The sequence below is a fragment of the Culex quinquefasciatus genome, chromosome 2 (assembly GCF_015732765.1).
Source record: "Culex quinquefasciatus strain JHB chromosome 2, VPISU_Cqui_1.0_pri_paternal, whole genome shotgun sequence".
Lineage (NCBI taxonomy): Eukaryota > Metazoa > Arthropoda > Insecta > Diptera > Culicidae > Culex > Culex quinquefasciatus.
The window spans coordinates 3,308,857-3,330,918 of NC_051862.1; positions in this window are offsets into that span (position 1 = coordinate 3,308,857).

Consider the following 22,062-nt stretch of genomic DNA (forward strand, 5'->3'; position numbering starts at 1 on the left):
AGCGACACAAAAGAGACGAAAATTATCACGAGAAAACAGGACTGCGCGTCCCCAGAAACACTGCACTTATGAAGGCATTATTTAATTATTATCTATTATAAAAAAAAAACAAAAAAAACAAAAAAAAAAAAAAAAAAAAAACAAAAAAATACTAACGAACATTTCCACTGAAAATTGATTTCCAACCACTTTGTCACAAACACTACACTGTCAAACCATTCGTTGCAAAACTTGCTCCACATTGTGGTGGACGTCCCGCAAAAAAAATCACACACAACCATACAAGTTGGTGACCATTCAGTACGTCCTGTTCGCCCCCGTCCAGAAAAACCACTTTCCGAACAACAATAAAACTCCCACGTTCGCCGTCTAACGCTTAATTACAAACTAATTTGCAATTAACGTGCGAAACAATGCGGCGAGTTTTCTCTCAGCGTGTGCATCCACCCACACGTCACTTTGACAGGTGACTGATTGCTAAGCGCGTGGTGCGATGTTTTTTTTTCGTCCTCGGTGGACTTTTCACGTCAGGGTTGCTTTGATCCAGTAGCGGCGACCCGCCTGCTCTTTGATGTTTTTTTGGGGCTTTTTAGACACCGTACACAACTCCACGCTGCATACATTCGGGAGGAAATTTTAATTTCCCGCTCGTTGATTTACAACCGCATCGAAAAGGTGCCTCAATTAGGGGTTGGACTTTTACGATCCGCACCCGGCTAAAGTCGTTTGGAGCACATTTTCCGTCCCTCGAATCGTGGTCCACAGCCAGGTGGGCAAAACTTTTTCCCAGCAATATATTTTCGGAAAAATTTTCATAATTGCGAAATTTGCGCTATTGATGTTTTACGGAGCGTAACTCAGCGGCGGCGGCAGGACCGATTTTCACCGGGGCAAATGGTTGTGGCCACGGTTGGAGAAAAAAAAACAACTTTTCCACAATAGGACCCTTGCGGAACCGTCGGGGAACCGATTTGCTCTATTTGGGCTACGCGACGAGCCATTTTTGTCACAAGCTAGCAATTGGCTGCAAAGTTTTTAATTAAAATCCCACCCCACCTTCGCGCACCTTGGCCGTAATTTACGCACGGCAATAAAAGTGTGTGTGTGTGAGTGTTCGTGAAATTAATGGGTAATTTGCTCCGGTACGCAAAACGGTTAACCGAGCGATACGTAATCGGCAGGTCTGGCAGCCATAACCGAACAGAAATAGGGCACAAAATATGGTCTCCCCATTTTTGGACCACTTCCAAGCAGGCTGCGACAGTTCCCACCTTTATCTAAACATCTCGCAAAGGAGCCTGCTTCGATACAGTGAGCACTTAGCACTTCATGACCACCATTACCATCCATCGTGTATCGTGACAGGGTTGCCAGCTTCACCTCAAAGAAACAGAACCAACGTTAGTTTTCAGTCTGGCAACACTGCTCTCAAGTAAGGAAACGTTGCCAACAGAAGGCACCAAAAGAAACGACCAAGTGTCAAGCGGTGACAGTGAATCACACACATACACACGGTACCTACTGGCAACTGCAAATCTGTCCCCGTCGGTTCCGACGGGATTCCGACCTAGTTGGCAGCCCTGGCAATCATTTTTCATATCCATCTGCTGGTGACGTGTTTCGTAGTTCTGCTTGTGCACCGTTGAAAAAGTTTTGTTAAATAATTTAAAAAGTTTCTTAAAAAAATTTTGTTGTTGAAAAATATCAAAATATTACATTAAACTTTATGTCGAAAATCAACCATTTTTAAGTGTGCACCCACAGCTCAGAAAAATGGATCCGACCTGAAGATTTGTCTGTTCCAACAGCTTTGTTGTGTATTGGTCCTCGTTTGTCGTTGGTGCACATGCGAGGATGCGCTTTCATTTTTCTCACTTCGTTTGTTATGCGACATCTTTTGCCGGATGTCTCGCCAGCGTTGTTGTTCAAAACACACACGTCCAATGTTCTTACTGGTGGAGATGCTGGTGCTCTGACGGGTGGATTAGTTGCATGCGATTTGTTTGGTGGTGCCAGAAATCGGAATCAATCGTCATTTTTCATACAATTTTAATATATTTAATACAGTTTTAGCTCTAAAAACATTGAATTTGTAATTGCGTTACCATTTTGTTTTAAACAGTTCAATCTAATCCAATCCAATTAAATCCAATCCCAATCCCAATCTCAATCTCAATCTCAATTTCAATCTCAATCTCAATCTCAATCTCAATCTCAATCTCAATCTCAATCTCAATCTCAATCTCAATCTCAATCTCAATCTCAATCTCAATCTCAATCTCAATCTCAATCCCAATCCCAATCCCAATCCCAATCCCAATCCCAATCCCAATCCCAATCCCAATCCCAATCCCAATCCCAATCCCAATCCCAATCCCAATCCCAATCCCAATCCCAATCCCAATCCCAATCCCAATCCCAATCCCAATCCCAATCCCAATCCCAATCCCAATCCCAATCCCAATCCCAATCCCAATCCCAATCCCAATCCCAATCCCAATCCCAATCCCAATCCCAATCCCAATCCCAATCCCAATCCCAATCCCAATCCCAATCCCAATCCCAATCCCAATCCCAATCCCAATCCCAATCCCAATCCCAATCCCAATCCCAATCCCAATCCCAATCCCAATCCCAATCCCAATCCCAATCCCAATCCCAATCCCAATCCCAATCCCAATCCCAATCCCAATCCCAATCCCAATCCCAATCCCAATCCCAATCCCAATCCCAATCCCAATCCCAATCCCAATCCCAATCCCAATCCCAATCCCAATCCCAATCCCAATCCCAATCCCAATCCCAATCCCAATCCCAATCCCAATCCCAATCCCAATCCCAATCCCAATCCCAATCCCAATCCCAATCCCAATCCCAATCCCAATCCCAATCCCAATCCCAATCCCAATCCCAATCCCAATCCCAATCCCAATCCCAATCCCAATCCCAATCCCAATCCCAATCCCAATCCCAATCCCAATCCCAATCCCAATCCCAATCCCAATCCCAATCCCAATCCCAATCCCAATCCCAATCCCAATCCCAATCCCAATCCCAATCCCAATCCCAATCCCAATCCCAATCCCAATCCCAATCCCAATCCCAATCCCAATCCCAATCCCAATCCCAATCCCAATCCCAATCCCAATCCCAATCCCAATCCCAATCCCAATCCCAATCCCAATCCCAATCCCAATCCCAATCCCAATCCCAATCCCAATCCCAATCCCAATCCCAATCCCAATCCCAATCCCAATCCCAATCCCAATCCCAATCCCAATCCCAATCCCAATCCCAATCCCAATCCCAATCCCAATCCCAATCCCAATCCCAATCCCAATCCCAATCCCAATCCCAATCCCAATCCCAATCCCAATCCCAATCCCAATCCCAATCCCAATCCCAATCCCAATCCCAATCCCAATCCCAATCCCAATCCCAATCCCAATCCCAATCCCAATCCCAATCCCAATCCCAATCCCAATCCCAATCCCAATCCCAATCCCAATCCCAATCTCAATCCCAATCCCAATCCCAATCCCAATCCCAATCCCAAAACAACATGTTTAAAAAATGGCTAGGTTTTTAATCGATAGAATTATAGTCGATAATATTATCGTCTAACGATAATCGTTATCGTCATTTCGATAGTTATATCGGCGATAATAACATCGCCGATAACGAACGATAACTAATTTTCCAAATCTTTCTTATTAAATTTTTAATGCATTTGCTTAGAATATATATTTTGATAATGTAGTAAATTTCAAAGCATAGATACTAAAATAAATCACAAAACAAAGTATTTTTTTGAAAACACTCAAATGTTTACAATAAGCTATATGGGTGTCAAACGAAGCGAAATTTGGTATTCTTTTTTACTGTTCTAGTATTTTAGGAACTTAATGCTCTAGTTTTCACAAAATACCGTATTTTTCAAAAATACTAAAATTTTCACAAAATGCCGTATTTTTTCGAAAATACTCAAATTTTCATGATTTGCATGAAACACTTTTATTAGAGTTTTTTTTATAGTTGCTGAATTTTTCTTAAAATATATATTTTTTTAAATACTCAAATTTTCATTATTTGCAACATGGGATCCAACGAGGCGAAATTTGGTAGAAATTTTTACTGTTTTAGAGTTTTTTGAATGAAATCAAATTCTCAAATTTTCCAAAATTTGCAATATGGATTTTCACTGTTTTAGAGTTTTTTGAATAGAATACTCAATTTTTTACAATATACCGTATTTTGTTTGAAAATTGAAAATATTACGATTTTCACAATTTGAAATATGGGAACCAAACGAGGCGAAATTTGGTATGCTTTTTTATTTTTATAAGAGTTTTTTTTTTGATAATTACTATATTTTTCTTAAAATACCTTTTTTTCAAAATTACACAAATTTTCACTATTTGCAACATGGGTATCAAACGAGGCGAAATTTGGAATTTATTTTTACTGTTTAAGAGTTTTTTGAATAAAATACTAAAATTTTCACAAAACTCCGTTTTTTTTTCTAAATTCTCAAATTTTAATAATTTGCAATAGGGTAATTCTCTACCAACTCACACGAAATCGGGAAAAGTTGCCCCGACCCCTCTTCGATTTGCGTGAAACTTTGTCCTAAGGGGTAACTTTTGTCTCTGATCACGAATCCGAGTTCCGTTTTTTGATATCTCGTGACGGAGGGGCGTAAAATCGTGATAACTCGTTATGTTTTTAAGCAAACCCCTTATGTCTATATATCAAAAGTTTTAGAACATTGTTACACTCTAAAAAATAACCCTGCAAAGTTAGAAAAAACACGAAATTTTAAAATGAAAAATTTTGTTCTAAATGAAAAAATGACCCTTCTGGGTCAATGTAGATTCGAAAAGTACATTAAATTTCCCATAAAATGACATGTTCCAAAAAAATTTACAGTTGAGTAACGGAAAATGAGAGAATTTTTAAAACTTTTTTTATTTTTTTTTTCGATGAAAAATACGTTTTTTCGGAATTCTGAGTACGCCATCAAATCGGGCGTCTAATTTTACATAAAAGTCCCTTTGACACCAAATTTCTATCTCATCACCGTTTCAGGCTGCAAATTATTGAAAAACACCTCTTTTTTCGCATGTTCAAAAATGGAAGGGGTCGTACCGCCCCTCCGTCACGAGATATCAAAAAACGGAACTCGGATTCGTGATCAGGGACAAAAGTTACCCCTTAGGACAAAGTTTCACGCAAATCGAAGAGGGGTCGGGGCAACTGCTGTGTGAGTTGGCGGAGAATTACCCAATATGGGTATCAGAAAATGTGAAAAATTTTTGAATGAAAAACGAATATTTTCACAAAATAGCGTGTTTTTTTATATCTAAATAAAAAAAAGTTTTAAAAAAGTAAAAAAAGCATAACAAATTTCGCTACGTTTGATACCCGTAGTGCAAATTATTATAATTTGAGTAATTTAATAAAATATTGTATTGTGTGATTTTTTTTTGAATTAAAAAAAAATTACCACCTGCCCAGTTGTTTTACAATCAAAATACCGAAAGAGTGACAAAAACAATTGTTCTTCGATTTTTTTTTTGCAATTTTACAAAAAAACTTTTTTTTTATCGATCCCAGACATACTGAATATAATTTTTACCACAGGAAAATGCATTTCAAATTGTATTCAGTTGATTAGACTTCTATTTTAATTAAAATTATAAAGCTTTTTTGGAAAAAAAATTGCCCCCTGATATTTCTAACAGGGAGGGGGAGGGGTGAAATTCTTTGGAAAAATATTTGCAACTGCCTTACCAATATCATCAAAAAAAATAATATATTACTCTTAAACAAAGAAAATTAATGCATTTTCCAAATCGTTTGATATCAATGTTGCAAATTATAACAGTTTTAGTTTTTTTGAGAAAATACGGTATTTTGTACTTTGTTTTTATTTATTTTATGAAACTTACCATATTACCTTTTCTGTTTTAGATTATTGTTACCGTCCCGACGATAGAATCATCGTTATCGTTTTCGAACCTCAATAATTTTATCGTTAACAACCTTATTGTTTTGTCTTTTTTGATCCTCTTACTTGTACATAAAAATAGATCCTGATGCAAAAATACACTTTTTACCACAAATTTATATTGAGGTAATCTTGTTAAATTATGTATTAATCAAACCAATAATTTTTAATGCTTGGGACATGTTGAATTGAACATTCAGAAACTTAAAAATGATTCTCATACTAAAACATATTTCCCACCGCAGACATCCCACAATTCCAGCTCGTAGCACAACTCGTCACGCCACCGATTAGCCCAACCAACTGTTCATCATCATCGACCGCCAAAACTTGCAATCAAGAAACTATGACGACATCCACCAAGTGTACCTCGGTCAACCTCCGGAGCAGCCCAACTTTTCGGCCAGCAGCTGCCGTTTGGGGGACCAACTTTTGCTCGGGGAGTCCTCGGGTCCTTCCTGATTAACGCTTTCGCTTGACTTTATGAATATGCAACGTTCAAAGGGTGGGTTGAGGTTGGTTGGGCAAAATGTTTCTAATTTGCACATCAGACCGAGCAGAAGAAGTTGCACCCACACCGACAATAATTTAATTTGATTTACTTTTACACACACACACTCACACACATCTGGAGGCACTTCTTCGTGGAGGAGACTAGGATTAGGATAGGGTTTTTGGAAGGAGGGCAGGACACCCAACAATTTCGGGCGACAGTTTATTCCCCGGAGTAATTCGTTCGTGTGAAAATGTGAAAGTCTGACTGCAGTTTTGCAACAACGTGGTGAGATGTTAGTGTGTATGTGTGTATGTGCAAAGCAATTTTCATTTCTTCTCCACGTTGTTGGCTGGAGGAGCCATTGTCACGTGCAAAACTCTGCCAACCATATGTTCATGGAAATTGTTTGCAAGATGGTTCCCAATTCAACCCAACCCCCGCTAGCTCTTGGCAGAGGTTTCCCTAGTTGAAGGTGTGAAGTGGTGCACACTTTGCCGGTGGGAAGGCTGTTGTGCGCACAGAGAAATGTCCACATAAAGTTAGGAAAGTCTGGGAAGAAAACTACATCGCAATTATGCTTGAAGATATTAGAAAATTTAGTGTGGCAAAATCCTTGGAAACATTGAAAAGCAGCTTGTTTTGTTTTTCTTGTAAATATGAGATAATTCTCTTAGAAATAAAACTTAGCATGTTTTCCTTCGGGGATAATGCATTCTATTCTTATAAAATAACCAACAGCAAAACCTTATAAGAAAGTTACTCAACTATAAACATAATTGCCTCTTTATTTTAGTAATAAAACTACAGATTTTTTTATAGTCCAGTATTTAAATTTAATTTAATTAATTTTAAACACATTTTAAGAGGCGAAAATCATAAAATAAAAACAAAAAATGAGTTGTTTTCCAATATTCCACAGACAATTTGTTTCGATTTTTTATAATCAACCCTACCATTTAAAAAAAAGTATGAACATTTTTTTGACCACCCAAAAAAAAATCCCGTTGTTTCTAGTGTTAATCCACAAACCTTAATAGTTATACAAGTGAACAGTGTTGGAATCACGAAAATCAAACCGGAAATAAATAGAAAATTGCCACTTTGTGTTATTCGAATGATCTGAATTTTTTAAATGTTCAATTTTAACATTCTTGAAACCCATTTACTCAATTTAAATTTTTTTCAAGGTGCAGTGCTGTATCTTAGCAACTTATTAACCTGTTTTTTTAATTTGACAAATGTTTAAGAGCATTTTCTCAACTTTTTTAAATCTGAAATCAGAGAAATAAAATACTTTGATTTAAATTCAAGGTGCATTTTATAAATATAATGTTGCTCTACTTTTCGAATGCAAAGTAAACTGTTTCTTTTAAAAAGGATTTCTGGGTTTGTTGGAGTACATTTTAAACTTTTAATGAAAATTTAACTCTAATAATTTTTTTTATCAGGTGAGCAATTCTCTACGAAATCGGTATTTTTTCTTCAATTTTAATTTTTGTATTTTTTAATTCGACTGAAACTTTTTTGGTGCCTTTGGTATGCCCAAAGAAGCCATTTTGCATCATTATTTTGTCCATATAATTTTCCATACAAATTTGGCAGCTGTCCATACAAAAATGATGTATGAAAATTCAAAAATCTGTATCTTTTGAAGGAATTTTTTGATCGATTTGGTGTCTTCGGCAAAGTTGTAGGTATGGATACGGACTACACTGGAAAAAATAATACACGGTAAAAAAAATTTGGTGATTTTTTTATTTAACTTTTTATCACTAAAACTTGATTTACAAAAAAAAACTATTTTTATTTTTTTTTATTTTTTGATATGTTTTAGAGGACATAAAATGCCAACTTTTCAAAAATTTCCAGATTGTGCAAAAAATCATTGACCGAGTTATGAATTTTTTAATCAATACTGATTTTTTCAAAAAATCAAAATTTTGGTCGTAAACATTTTTCAACTTCATTTTTCGATGTAAAATCAAATTTGCAATCAAAAAGTACTTTAGTGAAATTTTGATAAAGTGCACCGTTTTCAAGTTAAATCCATATTTAAGTGACTTTTTTGAAAATAGTCGCAGTTTTTCATTTTTTTAAATTAGTGCACATGTTTGCCCACCTTTGAAAAAAATATTTTTGAAAAGCTGAGAAAATTCTGTATATTTTGCTTCTTTGGACTTTGTTGATACGACCTTTAGTTGCTGAGATATTGCAATGCAAAGGTAAAACAGGAAAATTGATGTTTTCTAAGTCTCACACAAACAACCCACCATTTTCTATCGTCAATATCTCAGCAACAAATGATCCGATTTTCAATGTTAAAATATGAAACATTTGTGAAATTTTCCGATCTTTTCGAAAAAAATATTTTCAAAATTTTCAAATCAAGACTATCATATCAAAAAGGCCAAACATTCAATATGACGCCCTTTTAAAATGTTAGTCTTGATTTGAAAATTTTGAAAATATTGTTTTCGAAAAGATCGGAAAATTTCACAAGTGTTTCATATTTTAACATTGAAAATCGGACCATTAGTTGCTGAGATATCGACATTAGAAAATATTGCGTTGTTTGGGTGAGACTTAGAAAACATCAATTTTCCATTAATTTTCCTGTTTTTAAACCTTTGCATTGCAATATCTCAGCAACTAAAGGTCGTATCAACAAAATCAAAAGAAGCAAAATATAGAGAATTTTCTCAGCTTTTCAAAAATATTTTTTTCAAAAGTGGGCAAACATGTGCACTAATTTAAAAAAATTAAAAACTGCGACTATTTTCAAAAAAGTCACTTAAATATGGATTTAACTTGAAAACGGTGCACTTTATCAAAATTTCACTAAAGTACTTTTTGATTGCAAATTTGATTTTACATCGAAAAATGAAGTTGAAAAATTTTTACGACCAATATTTCGATTTTTTGAAAAAATCAGTATTGATTAAAAAATTCATAACTCGGTCAATGATTTTTTGCACAACCTGGAAATTTTTGAAAAGTTGGCATTTTATATCCTCTAAAACATATCAAAAAATAAAAAAAAATTAAAAATAGTGTTTTTTTGTAAATCAAGTTTTAGTGATAAAAAGTTGAATAAAAAAATCACCAAATTTTTTTTACCGTGTATTATTTTTTTCCAGTGTAGTCCGTATCCATACCTACAACTTTGCCGAAGACACCAAATCGATCAAAAAATTCCTTCAAAAGATACAGATTTTTGAATTTTCATACATCATTTTTGTATAGACAGCTGCCAAAATTGTATGAAATATTATATGGACAAACTAATGATGCAAAATGGCTTCTTTGGGCATACCGAAGGCACCAAAAAAGTTTCAGTCGGATTGAAAAATACAAAAAAAAATCGAATGACCGAAATCCTAGAGAACTGCTCAGGTGTTACAGTCAAACATGCATATCTTGGGAAGAAATTTGCTGATCAATTTAGTGTTTTCGGTAAAGTTTGAGTTGTTAGTCGAGACTATTCAGGGAAAAAATTACACCTTTAAATGAAGACTACTTGATTTGTTTTATTGATTTGTTATCACTTAAAGATCCCAAAATCCGTATTTTTTTGATTTCTATATCTTCACGAAAACCAAATACAAAGGCAATTCTTGTAAAAAATTTAGCTTTTTTTCGAATGTGAATTAGAGATTGCTATCAAAAATTGCTTTGCATTTTTTTTTGAAGAACTTCAGGTATGGTTTTGTGAAAAATAATATTTTGTCTTAAAAACTAAAAGTCTGATTTTCATTTTAAAAACAGAATTATTCGTAATTTTTTTTTTATCTCGTCAAAAATAATACTTTTAATATTTTAAAGTCAACATTTACGCTTTGACAGAGCAATAATATAATATTTCGCCTTTCTCATTAGGTCTTGCATTTCTAAAAAGCTGAAAACTATTTCGAATGATAAGCATGGTTTCAAAAAATGAAGTTATTTTTATTTCATAAGAAAAATACTACTTCAAAAGTATTGAAAATCGAACCAATGATTCAGTTGAAAAATGCGTTTTAAAGTTTTGAAATACGTTAAAAAAAATTTCATAAAATTTGATTTTACAAGGCTGTAATTCAGTAACTTGTATTCTGATCAATACAGTTTATATGAGAAAAATATAGCAATTCTTTCAAGTTTTGCAGAGGAATTGTTCTTTTAAGAAATATGTTTAACATCATAAAGTGTACATTTTTTTAAATAGCCTTAAAAGGCCAATAACTTATAAACTGAGTTATTTTTTTTTAATTACCTAAAAACAAAGTAAAAAATATCGATTAGTTCTTACCTGCATTTTTTTTTTCTAAAATTAGAGATACCTGTCCTCAAAATTGTTTGGAGACTTATATGGAAAAACAAATAATGCAAAATTCAACGCAAAATGGATTCATTTTCATAGGAAAAACATTTTCCTTTAAAAAAAGATAGGTCGATTTGCGAAAACGGAGATAGTTACTTAGTTGATAAATATGTGTATACGAAATTGAAAGTTTATTCTTCTGATTATTTTACTTTTTAGGGAATTTTTGAATTTATAAATTAAGCCATTACAATTTTTATTTCAAGTTTATGTCCCATCCTCCCTTCAAAATTTCGCTAAAAATCAGGAGAAAAAATCAAAATTTAGGCTAAAAATGGAAATTCTGGAAAAAAGAACTTATAAAATCGATCGAAATCTATTCAGAATTGATTGTAAAACGCATATTTATGCATTTTAAATAAAAAAAAGCATTTTAATATTTTAACAAATTTTGCATTTGGGAGCACAGATCGGTAAAAGACGTAAAGGTTTGGGTATTTTTTTATGAATTCATTTAAATCTCGCAAATTTTCAATGGAAGCATAACTGTTATGATATATAAACTATTTTACGGTAGTTATTGCTTCAAAATTTCGAAAATCTGGCTTGAAATTTATTATTTTTTTAAGAGCCTTCAAGAAATCAGAATATTTTATTCCATTCAAAAATGTTATGCAGCTTTTTGAGCAACCCACTGTCCAACGCACCGGAAACGCAGCAATGATTCACTCCCACCCCCAGAAACTGTCTGTTACATCCATTGTTAGTCTATCCCCTAGCGGCCATTTTTGCCGTCCCTTCCGGGTTCCCAAGCCAAAAAAACCAGCACCAGAACTAGTACTACACCAACACCCGTGCCCGTTCTGAGGATGCGAGAACAATCGAGCGCATTTTACTTGATTATACGTAATTATGCTAAAATTGACGAGCTACAAAAGCAGACCGAAAACGCAACGCAACGCGCCGGAAAATAGGCTTTCTGCGGTGCTGATTGAACCATCCTCCGGCCCCGCCGAGAAAACAGCTTTCTGATTGCTCTCCAATTTGGCCCGGGTCGGACTCGGACTCACACAGTATGGCTGTAACTTTGCAAAGGAGAGTGCGCGCGCTGATGGCCGGTTGACCGCCCGAAGGATCGGCGGGGGCCATTTCGGGAAGCTATTGTGTGTGGTTGGTCCTAGGAATCGCTCAACGCACGGACAATGGGAATTCAAATTAAATTGCTGTAATTTTCGGCCACGCGGCGCAAATTGAGGGATTAGCAAAATTATCCGTGAAGCAATCGAACTGGCTTATGTTGTTGGCTGGTTCAACGAGTTCTGGGAAAGTTGTATAAATTTAGGGGTTGCCTCCCATGAGAGAGGTGTCCGGTGACAGTGACTTCCGGTGATGGTCTATGATTTTGAATGGATTAATTGAGCTGGAAAAATGATCTGATCCACAACACGGGAGAAAATTGCTGGTAAAATGTTCACTAAATCCCTAAACTAGCTGAGATTTTTGCTCCCAGCGGTGAAAACCCCCCAACTAATTCAATTTAGTTGAAATCGATGAACCAACTTGGGAGGACACACTCTGTCTCAGGACCGTGCAATAACCCTTGTTCCAGGAACGAAAAAAAAAACACACACTTTCAACCTTTTTGTCTGAGCGCTCCGTGCAATCTTCCCAACAAAAACCTTCGCTAATAGAGCCACAAACGAACTGGAACAAAGCACATAAAAGGCAATCAAGGATCTCCCTCTCACAGCAAGCAAGCAATTTTCCAATCGAATCCTAATAAAAATCTAGCGATTCTTGGGTGGTGGGACAGCCCGCACTCTTGAAGGTTGTTTAGTTTTGTTAAGGTGTGGAAAGAAAGTGGTGGTTTGAAATCTGATATTGGATTTGTTGGTAGATTAGATGTCCAAACGGCCTTATTTGTCTCACAATGTTTGAGTGTCAATAAGAGTGTCTTGTCCCATTATGTTCTCTTTGCATAACAAACTTATTTTGTGTGTTATATTGGATTTGTTGGTTACAAAATCTAAAATGTCCAAACGGCCTTATTTGTCTCACAATGTTCCAACTACAATGGAAGTGTCTTGTCTCATTATGTCATTCTTACACAACGGACGTATTGGATTCGAGTTGTTGCTTACATAATTGAAAATGTCCAAATGACCGTCTTTGTCTCACAATGTTCCAGTGGCAATGCGAGTGTCTTGTCCCGTGATGTAATCTTTCCAAAGCGAAATCATTTTTTGAGTTATATTCGATATGTTTGTTACAAAATTGTAAATGTCCAAACGGCAATATTTGTCTCACAATATGTCTGTGTCAATAAAAGTGATTTGTCCCATTGTGTTATCTTTGAGCAATGGAATTATTTTTTAATTTATATTCAATTTGCTAGTTACAAAATTGAAAATGTTCAATCGGCCGTATTTGTCTCACAGTGTTTCTGTGTCAATAAGTGTGTCTTGTCCCATTGTGTTATATTCGCACAAAGAACAGATTTTTCGAGTAGTTGACATAAGACTTAGTACTAAAATGATCTCTTTGTATAATATGAGCAAAGTGTCCAAACGAGCTGAGTCGTCCCATATGGTTAAGGGGCCATTCGAAAATTACGTCCCAGATTTTGACCACAATGTCCACCTCAAAGTTCGCCCAACAATTACCAACAGCAAGATGACCTCAGGAGATGTTTTTAGCACCTCGTGTGAACTTTTCGTAGTGGGTGGACTTTGTGCCGCATTCTGTCGGTTCGTTGCCGCCGGGGACAAGGGGAGAAACTTTTGTTGCAGTCTGTTGCACCATTTGAGGGGGATAAAAAGTGCAGCCTGAAGCCAGTGCAGATTGGGGTCGTTTTGCTGGGGGATCCCACGTGGGACAACAATACCAACTCAAGCTCAAGTTCGAGTGCGATAAAGTCTAATTGTAGCCGTACACTGTGGTTTAGTTTTGACTTATATTTTGGCTTTTTTTCTGTTATTGGGGAAATCTGGAGGTGCTCGCGTCCATTTCCCCTCATTGCTGAGCAGGATTGAAAAGTGACGGTTGCTTCCCAGTTGGATTTGCTGTTGAGAACACATTTAAAAAACTTCCCCAAAATGTGCAAACAATAAAATCGTACTGTGATAATGCCTGTTGAGCTTCGCTCTGAAATAAAAATGATTAACTTTAAAGTGTCTGATGCCTTAAGAGTCTTCTGATGAAGCTATGCAGGGATCCCCAACAAAAAAAGTGTGTTATAACATCGAGCTGATAAAGATTTGTTGGAGTTCAATACTGCTGTAATCATTTAGTACGGGAAGATTAGTCTTGGCTGAACGTTGGTGTCGTAATGAACGGACTAGTTATTGTTCCAATTTTGAGTGTTGTATTGCTAGCAGTACGATGTTCTGGAAACAATCAGTTTCCCTGTGGTGTACCACGAAAAGGACATGTCGATACTATTCTTGGCGGAACAATAGTTGATGCTCGTGACCACCCTTGGAATGCAGCGCTGTTTCATAAGCATGAATATATGATTGACTGGGAATATCGTTGCGGTGGAACTCTGATCAGTGACCGGGCGATCCTTACTGCCCGCCATTGTGCTTCCGATATATCTAAGTCGAGTTTGTTAGTGAAACTGGGCTTACAGAACTGTGAAACCGAGAATCGTAACACACAAAGTTTTACAATTTCTACAGTTCACATGGTGACGGAAGATCAGTGGACTGACTTCCGGAATGATATTGCACTGGTCGTGTTAAGCAAAATGGTTCAGTTTACACGGGCTATACTACCAGCTTGCTTACCGACTCAAGATGTGGCCGTCGGTGAAATCGGAAAAGTCGTTGGATTTGGCCGAACGGAAACCAATGAAACATCACAATATTTGAGAATGCTGCAACTGCCAATAGTTCATCCGTTCAAATGTCTGAGAAAGCATCGTGATTTTTGCGAAATTATTGATGAAAACCAGTTTTGTGCTGGACACACCGATGGAAGGTCCGTGTGCAACGTTGACAGTGGAGGCGGATTTTTGTTCCTCCGAGATGGGGCAATGCACGTTGGTGGCTTGGTTTCGTTTGCGGCTCGCCGTGGACCATTCGACAATCGTTGCAAAGAGGATGGCTATGGAGTATTTACGAGTATTTTTAATAATATACCGTGGATTCAGAAGAAAGGTTTGTATAATATACCAATAATTTGGTACATTGTTTCAATGTTTGAGATTTTCAGTAAAATGTCCAAAATTGGGCTGCCTTGAAAGCCAAACATTGAATATTACGCCCTTTAAAATGTTAGTCTTGATTTGAAAATTTTGAAAATATTGTTTTCGAAAAGATCGGAAAATTTCACAAATGTTTCATATTTTAACATTGAAAATCGGACCATTAGTTGCTGAGATATCGACATTGAAAAATGGTGGGCTGTTTGGGTGAGACTTAGAAAACATCAATTTTCCTGTTTTTAAACCTTTGCATTGCAATATCTCAGCAACTAAAGGTCGTATCAACAAAGTCCGAAGAAGCAAAATATAGAGGATTTTCTCAGCTTTTCAAAAATATTTTTTTCAAAAGTGGGCAAACATGTGCACTAATTTTAAAAAATGAAAAACTGCGACTATTTTCAAAAAAGTTACATAAAAATGGCTTTAACTTGAAAACCGTGCAGTTTATCAAAATTTCACTAAAGTACTTTTTGATTGCAAATTCAATTTTACATCAAAAAATGAAGTTGAAAAATTTTTGCGACCAAAATTTCGATTTTTTGAAAAAATCAGTATTGATTAAAAAATTCATAATTCGGTCAATGATTTTTTGCACAACCTGGAAATTTTTGAAAAGTTGGCATTTTATGTCCTCTAAAACATATCAAAAAATAAAAAAAATTAAAAATAGTGTTTTTTTGCAAATCAAGTTTTAGTGTTAAAAAGTTAAATAAAAAAATCACCAAAATTTTTAACGGTGTATTATTTTCTTCCAGTGTAGTCCGTACCCATACCTACAACTTTGTCGAAGACACCAAATCGATCAAAAAATTCCTTCAAAAGATACAGATTTTTGAATTTTCATACATCATTTTTGTATGGACAGCTGCCAAATTTGTATGGAAAATTATCTGGACAAATTAATGATGCAAAATGGCTTCTTTAGGCATACCGAAGGCACCAAAAAAGTTTCAGTCGGATTAAAAAATACAAAAATTAAAATTGAAGAAAAAAGACCGATTTCGTAGAGAATTGCTCATAAGTGAAATATCCTGAGCATAATTAAGTCTTAACCATTCATCAAATTCTTTTAAGTTCCTTGATCAATTAGTTCAATTGCTTAGAAATCAATTGGGAATCAAAAATCAGAAAGCAACAAAATAATTATGGCTGAAAATTCAATTAGGCCGTTGCAAATATTTTTTAAAGTTTATGTCGCCCTTGAAGGGTGGGATCGGTTAGAAAAATCAGGAGCAAAAAAATTCTAAGGTATCAACATTTTAATGGAAATAGAAGTCTAACCAACTGAAAGCAATTAGAAATGCATTTTCCTGCGTTTTTAGCATGTCTGTGATCCCGATCAGAGTCGAGGGACATAAACTTCAAAAGACATTTTTGCCCGCGTGTAAAAATTTCAGCAATCTGCAGCACCAACACATATAATGCTGGCCCGTCCCCGAGCAACACTCCAAAGAGAAGCATATCGATGCTTGTGTGCTCTCTTATACTAACTGACATTTTGGTGGTTACGAGAAAATCGATTTTTTAACTTTGAATTACTGTTTCTGGGAAACTATTCGACAAACAATTGTCCTAATAATTTTAAAGTATGCTCCTGACATAACTTAAAGACATGGTAAAATATGAAAACTTTTGAAATGCAACAAAAAAATTGGAAGAGAAATTACGAAAAAAAATCATGCTTGCAATTAGCACAAGTGTGTCTTGAACAGTGATTTGTATGAGTTAGCACAAACGTGCACAGGGTGAATTTTGCAGTTGAGCTAAAATGCTTCTTCGATGGCAGAGTCGTGTATACTTCCAACGTGGCACTTGGTACAAAAGTGCGCAGAGTCATTTTATTGTAAAAATAGTAGTTATTTGTTGTTTCTATGTTTTCTGCGTAGTAACTTTGAATTGTGGCTAGTTAAAGAACATTTTTCTCAACAATACTTTTTTAATAGACTTGTTTATCATTAAATTTATTGAGAAAATTGTAGTTTTTGAGAGCAACGACCGTTAAATTTTGAATTTTATGAAGAAAAACTTAGTGAAGTGTGAGGTTTCATAAATATAAGTATGATGATCCTTGAAATAGCTTCAATAAGACCAACTATGATGAAAACCGAATAGTTCTACGCTTACAAACAGAAGAAAATGATTTTGTAAAAACTTTGAGCTAGTTTATTTTATTTTCATCATTTCATACGACCTTTTTAGAAATGCAAGATATCCAGGACACAAACCATAGAACTGTTATGGTAGATTGCAATTAAAACAAGTGTGTCTCTTGCAATGAATTCTTAATTTGTATCGAATAGAACAAAAGTGCTCCAAAAAAATCAATACTTAGTATTTGTACATGGACGACCCCTACAGTTGTGCTAAGTGTGCACAACTACGTGAATGATGTTGTTACGTGTTTTTTTTGGTTTGGACGACCCCTGCAGTTGTGCTAAGTTTGCACAACTTCTTGAAGGGTGATTGAATTTAATATTTGGAAGGTTGGTTATATTTGGAAGGTTGATGTTGTTACGTAATTTTTTGGATTGGACGATCCCTGCAGTTGTGCTAAGTGTGCACAACTTCTTAAAAATGTTTTAAATTGGATATTTGAGTTAGGCTAAGTTTGAGATTGGTTAGTGGCTGGTTTTGAAACGTAGTTTTTGGATTGGACGACCCCTGAAGTTGTGCTTAATGTGCACAACTTCTTGAAGGGTGTTTGAGTTGAATATTTGAGTTAGGCTAAGTGACATTGGCTAGTGGATGTTATTGTTACGTAGTTTTTTGGATTGGACGATCCCTGCAATTGTGCTAAGTGTGCACAACAAGAGTTCCCAAATGAACCGGTTGGGCTAGGTTCACCTATTGGTTCGGCTTAAACCTCCCTTTTTCGTTACGTTCGTTACACCGTGACATTAGTTACACCGTAACATTCGTTACACCGTAACATTCGTTACACCGTAACATTCGTTACACCGTAACATTCGTTACACCGTAACATTCGTTACACCGTAACATTCGTTACACCGTAACATTCGTTACACCGCATCATTCGTTACACCGCATCATTCGTTACACCGTACCATTCGTTACACCGTAACATTCGTTACACCGTAACATTCGTTACACCGTAACATTCGTTACACCGTAGTATGGTTACACCGTAACATTCGTTACACCGTAGTATGGTTACACCGTAACATTCGTTACACCGTAGTATGGTTACACCGTAACATTCGTTACACCGTAGTATGGTTACACCGTAACATTCGTTACACCGTAGTATGGTTACACCGTAACATTCGTTACACCGTAGTATGGTTACACCGTAACATTCGTTACACCGTAACATTCGTTACACCGTAACATTCGTTACACTATAGTATGGTTACACCGTAACATTCGTTACACCGTAGTATGGTTACACCGTAACATTCGTTACACCGCATCATTCATTACACCGTAACATTCGTTACACCGTATCATTCTTTACACCGCTACATACATTTCACCGTAAAATTCGTTACACCGTAACATCCATTACACCGTAACATTCGTTACACCGTAACATTCGTTACACCGCATCATTCGTTACATCGTAACATTCGTTACACCGTAAAATTCGTTACACCGTAGTATGGTTACACCGTAACATTCGTTACACCGTAAAATTTGTTACACCGTAACATTCGTTACACCGTAAAATTTGTTACACCGTAACATTCGTTACACCGCAGTATGGTTACACCGTAGTATGGTTACACCGTAACATTGTTATACCGCAACATTCGTTGCATCGTAGCATTCTTTACACCGTGACATTCGTTACACTGTAATACACCGCAATTAAAACATTTTTTAAGTCGTTGTGCACACTTAGCACAACTGCAGGGGTCGTCCAATAAAAAAAACTACGCAACAACATCATCCATTCACCAATATCACACTTAGCCTAACTCAAATATCGAATTCAAAAACCACCCAAGTAGTTGTGCACACTTAGCACAACTGCAGGGGTCATCCATTAAAAAAAACTACGTAACAATAATATCCACTAATTAATCTCACACTTAGCCTAACCAAAATATCCAATTTAAAACATTTTTAAGTCGTTGTGCACACTTGGCACAACTGCTGGGGTCGTTCAATCCAAAAACTACGTAACAATAAAATCCACCTACCAATGTCACACTTAGGGGTCATCCAATTTAAAAAACTCTGCCACTAAATAATTATTTGACACACTTCTTCTAACTTACAATATCTTCACGTATCCAAATGTGCACACTTGTGCTAATTGCCTTCCAAAATAGTGCTCCATAATATTGCTCAAACTAGTAAGGACACCTGGCAATTTACCATAATATTATAGTGTAATCGTATTTTTATGGATTTGCGTGTTTTCAAAAGGTCAAGCCGTGATGAAAAATAAGAGAGCACATCCATGATGCGTTCGAAAATGTCAGTTAGTACAAATGGTTGCAGGGCGATAACTCCGCGTAGGAAAAGAATTTTTCAGATCTCTTAGAAGCGTTTTGTAGGGAATTTAATTAGCTAAAAGATGGCATCATTAACTCATTTTGGCCCAAAAGTCAGTTAGTACATCAGAGCACAGAGGCATCGATATGTTGGTGCTCTTTCACTCACTTTTCATCAAGCGTCCATGGCGCGGTGGTAGCGTGTCGGATCAACAACCAAGAAGTTGGTGTTTCAATCCTAGTTCTACTAAGTGTTTTTTTTGTGAAATACAACGTCGGTAATGTCGATAATTGTCGGTAACGGGCAAAAATGTCATACCCCTATATCGCAAAAAATGCATGAGGGCAGATTCTGATATACTTTCATGCCGCCATGCATCACAATCATGCGACTGCCAGTTGGGTGTAGGGCCCACTAAAGCCCAATTCCGCTATAAAAGCATTTTTGGACGTTTTCAATTGTTATGTCGGATTATAAAATCTGAAAATTTCTTTTATCAGAAAGACCAGACAATTTCACATTAGAATGGCTATATGCCCTAGATAGTTTGATTTCATTAAAATTCATTGATATTTTACAAATGTTGTGTAGTAACAAAACTGTAATAAAGTGTAAAGCATTTTGTATTACTTTTTGCTTCAAAATATTGAAAGATGAGCTTGAAATTAAGTAAAAATTTGTACCAGCCTAATACCATGAGCAGAATGCATTTATTTCTTCACTTTATTTTTAATTGATTTCTCTCTTATTTTCAGCTTCTTTAAATAAAAATATAGACAAATAACCAACGGACTGTGGTATGTCACGGTGGTATTCCTGGATTGTCGGAATTTATATGAATGATAAATCGTAAGCAATTCATAAAACTATGTTTCTTTGTACATATTAAATATGACATCAATAACTTCTTACTAGATACCAACTCAATTGGATGTTGTCTTTCGTTGGATCAGTCATCAACAAGCGTTATGTTCTAGCAAGCATAGAAGATAACATACCAAAAAAGTACTTAAATTTGCATATGGTATTAGGATGTAACAAAAATGACTTTTTGGCGGGCATTCAGGGGTTGGTTCCGGTGGGCACACTGAGCCCAAATCCCAAATATGAGCTTGATTGGACGTAACAAGAGCTGGCGCTCCGCCCTTCAATTTTAAATGGGATTTAACCCGTAAAAATACTTTTTTTCAAAAATGTCTATTTTTGAGGCACTTTGGCCACCAATACGTTTACCAAAAACATCAAAATCGGCCCCGGCAAAATCAAATGGCGTCTCGAGCGTCGCGAGGTGCGACGCATATCTTTTTTGCCGGGGACGATTTTTCGAAAAAATGCCAAACTTTGAAGGTCTGTACCGAGCTTCAGGGAGCTCCAAACTTCAATGTTATATATACCAAAAGATGCGCAAGGATCTGGCCTACATGCCAGTGATGTTTTTGGTAAACGCATTGGTGGCCAAAGTGCCTCAAAAATAGACTTTTTTGAAAAAAAGTATTTTTACGGGTTAAATCCCATTTAAAATTGAAGGGCGGAGCGCCAGCTCCTGTTACATCCAATCAAGCTCATATTTGGGATTTGGGCTCAGTATGCCCACCGAAACCAACCCCTGAATGCCCGCCAAAAAGTCATTTTTGTTACATCCTAATATGGTATGCATATGGACCAATAATTTTTTTGTCTGAAAGTTCTAGGTTACGTGTTTTATTTGAAACAATAAAAATAAGTCACTCTATAAATTTTAACAATCGTTCGTATCGAGACATTTCACTAGAACACTCGATAAAACACCCTAATTTTGACATTTATTCTGAGAACAACATCATCCTACTACGTATGGAAGAGGACATAGCATTCAATCGTATGTTTAAAACGTTTGTTTATAAGGCAATACTTTGAAATTTTCAAAGTTATGCTTATTTTTACAGGAAATGTGCAACCAGTATGTCTACCAACGTCAGCAGAACTACAATCAGTTCATCCCGATCGCATGCTCGGTTACCGGTGGTATACAGGAAGCATTAACATTCAAGAAAAAATGTTTTCCAGACGGACTCATCAGTGCAAAAAGTCCTGCGGACAATTTTTAGAAGGCAACAGTTTGTGGTGTATTGACGTTGATAAAAATTCTAATTTGCAGAGCGGTATACTGTACATTGGATCACCAATTGGATATTATTCTAATGATAATGGAGCTGAGCGATTCATTCAACTTGGAGCAAAACTGATTTCTCGAAGCAATGATTGTCACATATTCATAAATTATTTGAAAAACATCGATTGGATAGTAGAAAATATGGACATTTAAGAATGCTCACTATGATTAAGACACATCATAGGTAAACATTTGCAAAAGGAAAACAAAGCCACCTTTAATAGATCAGTGATTATAGTTGAACCATTTTCTGAATTATTGAAAAATTATATAACTGTTTTTAAAGGTGTTTTCTCTTGAAAAATCAAATGCACAATGTAATATATTCATTTAAAAAACCATAATATTTTTTTTTGATTATAATGATTGTTTTATAAGTTTAAAACTCTCAAGTATGTTTAAATAACAAATCTTCTTTTTTTTTTATTTGCTGCTC